The sequence below is a fragment of the Syngnathoides biaculeatus genome, chromosome 12 (genome assembly GCF_019802595.1).
Source record: "Syngnathoides biaculeatus isolate LvHL_M chromosome 12, ASM1980259v1, whole genome shotgun sequence".
NCBI lineage: Eukaryota > Metazoa > Chordata > Actinopteri > Syngnathiformes > Syngnathidae > Syngnathoides > Syngnathoides biaculeatus.
Window position 1 is genome coordinate 2,110,796 of NC_084651.1, and position 5,883 is coordinate 2,116,678.

The following is a 5,883-nucleotide window of genomic DNA, read 5'->3' on the forward strand; positions in this document are numbered from 1 at the left end:
ATTTATTTGAGCAATAACTGTGCCTCGGTGTTTTATCTGTTGTTTTTACCGAAGATGTTCTTCGATTTGTATTCTATTTTATTCCACCTTGCGGAGAAACACATTTTGATTTTTTTTGCGCGAAGCCAGCACACTCCTGACGTAATCTCTGATATCGTACTTCAACTTTCATCGGTTGCATAAACCTGACATGAACTTGGTCCTTCGAGCCACATTCCGAGATGCCTGAGGATTCCAGCAGGAGTGTTGAATACCAGAAAGACCGTGGCCACGGCAGACTCCTTCTGAGTCCAAAGACCCTTTTCGGGACCGGTCTCCAGCCCGGCGGATGGGATCTGACGGTTGACGCGATTCCGACAGAGGGGAGACAACAGGGTAAGTTGAATTTTGGTTCTAAAAGAGTGAAACTGGTTCCAAGAGTGATGGGGAGTCATTAAGCTTGTAGGAGACCTTGTGCAACCTTGTGAATCCTAGTCCATGGCAGGTATACGAGGGACGGCGGGGTCCAATAAATTCCGGGAGTCCTGTGTGCAAACATTCAAAAACACCTTAACCCGCCTGTGCGAGAATTGTGTTGAAGGAAAAGTATACCACGAGCTATTTTCTCATAACTGTAGGATTGTAAACAACACGTCACTCTCGAAGACAGGGCAAAAATTCTCGACTTGCAAGGGTGGGTGTAGGGAGAATTTCCACAGTGGGAGGTTAAAGTGTTGCTCTACAGAACAAAGTCAATTTTTAGAACTCCCTCGGAGTTGTTGACTGGTCCAAATTGACTAAAATTGGGAAAAATAATATTAAGGAAAATCCTATGGACATATAGCAATGTAAAGACTGCAAATATATTGAAAAATTAAACCCGAACGAAAAAAAAGAAAACGAGCCAAAGAAAGGAAAAGTAAGTGAACAAATGGACAGACTAAATCGAGGGAAAGAAAATGAAATGAAACGAGGAGAACGAGACAAGACCGACTTCATGACAACAACGGAAAGTTGAAAATAGAGAACAGACATATGACATGACATCACAGAGAATAATAAGATCAAATGGGACGGACTGGACTTGGTCTAAAACCTCGGGGGTTGCTGACTGCACCTCGGGGCAATAACTACACTTTGCTAACTTCCCTCAAACCAGATGCAATAATATTCACCATAGTAGATATAAGAATGCATTTTTTCTCAATCCCATCAAATATTGCATTCCAAAACAGAATAGCTGTTGTGGAGAAGCGTTTTTTTTTTTTGTTGTTGTTGTTGTTGTGTGTGTGGCAGCGATACGCTTCCGTACTGTTGACATGTTGTCCTAAGGAAATTCAAAGGATGATTTGTGGAGATGGTGAAAAAGACACATCTCTCGTTCTCGTGAGGAAAAGTTCATTTTGTCTTCCTTTCTCGAGAGAAAATCTGAATTTAAATGATCTAGGTTGTGTCAACCCGGATGAGATCATCTCTGATATCGTACTTCCACTGTCATCGGTTGCATAAACCTGAAATACTTCCTTTTTCACGCACTCCTTTATCCATCCATCCATTTTCTTAGCCGCATATCCTCACAAGGGTCGCGGGGAGTCCTGGAGCCTATCCCAGCTGTCAACCCTGAACCCTAACCCTTACCCTGAACTGGTTGCCAGCCAAAATACTGTATATGTATTCATTTTCTGGTCCCTTTCCCGTGTCCGGTATTAATCCCAAGCATAAAGTTTCAAACTTTAAAGGAATTCTGATTTTCATAATTTTCTTCGTATTTTGTTTAATGTCTTTCTAGTATTTTAAAATGATTGGACAGTCCCAGAACACATGAAAATGCGTCGCCTGATTCTCTCGACAAGCTGTCCAGCAGGAGGTACTTGCTCCCGGCGAGATCCTCTCAGTTGGAACTCTTCAAAAAAAAAAACCTGGAAAAAAATCCATTTCTATTTTTTTCTTCCTCACACCCAAAGTCAGCTGAGATGGATGCCAGCACGGTCGCGACCTGCGTGAGGTCCGAACATGGGGCAAACCAATCCTTTCCCCGATGACTTCTCTTGGCAGAATATTTTCGGTCACGACGGCACATTGTTGTCCCGTCGCCACGCGGAGTTTGTCAAAGTTTGAAAAGTGCTTCGAAAAGTCTTTGACTTACCGATTGTCAGGCTGCTCCTGGCGATAATGACGATGAGGCTCCGTGAGGCTCGAATCTTGAAGTGAACTTGGCACAAGATGCTGGTTTTGTCAGCAAGCCAAATCTTTTCAGCAGGTGTTTCTGCATTCCTTTTTGATTGAAATTCTCGACTCGCATGTCATTTTGACGCATATAGGACTTGGTTGTCCATGTCATCGGGGGAAAAGATTTTCATACGGAGCAAATAACCTTTTAAGTACATCTTCAAAAAAGATTGGTCCCGACATTGACTCTTGCGGGACGCCCCGCACGATGTCCGACCATGTTGACCTCCGCCCATCGATCATGAGAAATTTCCTCGTCACCTAACAACTCCTCACCCACATCAAAACTACCCCGGTTCCTCCGGTGTTATTGTTCATACATTGTGATTTTATTTTGTCATACTTATTCAAGGCAATCAACTTAATAATCACTTTTTTTTTTTTTTTTTTTTGCAATTTCTTAGTTTTGTTTTGCTTGTGGTGTACGTCCTTTGTGATCAATGAGTAATTTATCAATACGTTTACATGATGGGCGGCACGGTGGCGCAGGTGGAAAGCGTTGGCCTCACTGTTCTGAGGTCCCGGGTTGGATCCCTGACCCGCCTGTGTGGCGTTTGGATGTTCTCCTCGTGCCTGCGTGGGTTTCCTCCGGGTAGGCACTCCGGTTTCCTCCCACATCCCAAAAACACGCAACATTAACTGGACACTCCAAATTGCCCCTAGGTGTCATCGTAAGTGTGACTCTTGTGTGTCTCGATGTGCCCTGCGATTGGCCGGCGACCAATTCAGGGTGTCCCCCGCCTCCTGCCCGTCGACAGCTGGGATAGGCTCCAGCACTCCCCGCGACCCTCGTGAGGATGAGCAGCGAAGAAAATGGTCATTTACATGATCTAGTATTAAACCATTTTCCAAAATGTTCAAGAATTGTTGGAGTAAATGATCTATAATTTGAGCTTTCATTTGATCGTAAAATGTTGAATGACAGGTTAACGATGTGTACTCGTGGCTTAGAGATATGATTTTGCAATCATTTTCGCTTTGCATATGTTTACAATGTCTGTAGTTGAGGTTGAGGTAAAGCGAACGCGTTTGTCGAGTTAAGACACATCCCCTTGGATGATATTTGCCATATGTATCTATTTTCCGGCAAAGTTAGTCCAATGCTTGCAAAATAGTTCTCAAACTGATCATGCACCTTCAATTTTATTTAATATCCGTTACATGATCACTCTTACGTTATTTTCATATATGCTTTTAATATCCTTTTCTTTTTCTAAAATTGAGCAATATTATTTCACATGTCCTGAAATTCATTCCAAGTTCTATGTCGAAGACGTTTTCTCGATAGCGAGAGAACACAAACAGATGGTTCCCGCTAGATCAGAATCAGAATCATCTTTATTTGCCAAGTATGTCAAAATCACACAAGGAGCGGCTGCCGCGTGTCATACAAGACGAGGCGAGGCCGCTCGGTATAATCTGAAAATAATTGTGGGCGTTGACGCACTATTAACTGCTCAACTGCTCTAAATGAAGATGATTCAGCATTTTGCACATCTGTGACTCGAACAAGAAATCGTCCCAATGGACTGAATGGATCTCGTTCTTTGTTCTGAATGTCGTGCCAGGGCAGCACCGACTGCCAGGGACAAATTCCTTGCGTGTTGTCACATACTTGGCTATTAAAGTTGATTGTGATTCTGATTTTCCGTCAGCCTCCGACTCTTCGAGGTCGTTGGGGGTTGGGCCGGGAAAATGCCGACGCATCCGTGGGGCCCGCCTTCAAAATGGGCACAAAGTCCACCTGGACTTGAAATGGAAATGTTAAACCTTAGTACTGAACTGAGTGGAATAAGCAAACTTGAATCAAATAAACGCAAATCGGTTGCGATATTTGCTTCTAAGTCGAAAGGCAAAGCTCTCGATTCACCAGTCGATCTACGTTTCTACCCTCACCCGTGGCCACGAGCTTTGGGTCGTGACCGAAAGAACAAGATCCCGGATGCAAGCGGCCTAAATGAGTTTCCTCCGCGGGGTGTCCGGGCTTTCCCTTCCAGATAGGGTGAGAAGCCCGGTCATCCGGGAGGGACTCGGTGTCGAGCCGCTGCTCCTCCGCATTGAGAGGAGCCGGATGAGGTGGCTGGGGCATCTGGTTCAGATCCCTCCAGGAGGCCTCCCTGGTGAGGTGTTCCGGGTCATGTCCCACCGGGAAGAGACCCCGGGGACGACCCAGCGAGAGACTATGCCTCTCGGCTGCCCTGGGAACGCCTCGGGATCCCTCCGGAAGAGCTGAAAGAAGTGACTGGGGAAAGGGAAGTCTGGGTTTCCCCTCTGAAGCTATTTCCCCCGCGACCTGACCCGGAGAAGCGGTATAAAATGGATGGATGGATGGATGGATGGATGGATATTGGCATGTGATCATGTGCCTCCCAGTTTTCTAGAAAGTTGGAAAGTTTCCTTTTCCTATTATGAAAAATGAGATTTGCCTAAAAAGTAGGAAATGAAGGAACACGTTATCAGCCCACGTTTCTTTGTGCTCAAGGGTGGCGCCGTGTGAATGTGAAATCCCCCCCCCCCAACCCCCCGAGAGAGAACGTGACGTCGGCTCGCTCGTCTTACGGCAAACGAGGAGGGACGCGATCTGCAATTGCGGTGGGGAAAACTCACAAACCCTCGCCGGAGGTTGTCCGACGGACGGCTGACGTCGTACCGCGTCGGCGTCACCTGCTTGCAACCGGTTGATCTGTTCGATTGTGTCGACCCACAGCATTTGTATGCAATCGTTAGCCATCCTGCGAGAATTTCGGCGTGTGCTGACAACAATCGTTTCAGACTTTTGCCCCAAACTACTCTTCTGTCATTTGACAAATATTTCATTTGGCTGATGGCCAGCCATTCACACTCACGTTCACACCTGCGGGCTATTTACAGTCCTCTGTGAACCTCCCACGCACGTTTTTGGTACTTGGAAGGGAATTGCACGAGGCGGAGAAGAAGAAGAAGAAGAAGGTGCGGGAAGAACATGGGAACTCCAAACAAGCCAAGCTGGATTTGATGTCGCGACATCAGAACTGTGAGGCGGACGTGCTAACTTGTCTGTCGTTTGTTGAAGAAACTCTTCAGTATTGACGTCGTTGCTGCAAAATTCGGTTCCTGATTGGTTCTGAACCCATTTCGGTGTTTTCATTGGCACGCAGACGCATTCAAGCGAGCAAAACATTTTTTTTTTCTTCCTCAAGGCGTTTTGTATAAATTATTTGGCAACAACAACAGCAAGCGGCCCTTTTCAAATCAAAGCAGGACTTTATGAATTAAAGTCACATCCGACATTTGTTTCCCAAGTACACAAAATACATAAGCGTTGAAACCGTGTGCCAAAAGACGGACGCGGTTTATAAATTGACCTGTTCATGATCTATCAATGACTAAATGGTTTTGATTCAGGTTCCATCCTGGCCCCGCCGGTGTGGAGTTTGCATGTTCTCCCCATGCCTGCATGGGTTTTCTCCAGGCTCTCCACTTTCCTCCCACATCCCAAAAACATGCAACATTTATTGGACACGCTAAATTGCCCCTAGGTGTGATTGTGGATGAAGAAATATGGTTTTTGAAATATGTTTAAAAGTAGCTCTGCGATTGGCTGGCAACCAGTTCAGGGTGTACCCCGCCTCCTCCCCGTTGACAGCCGGGATAGGCTCCGGCAACCCGTGACCCTCGTGTGGATAAGCGGCTAAA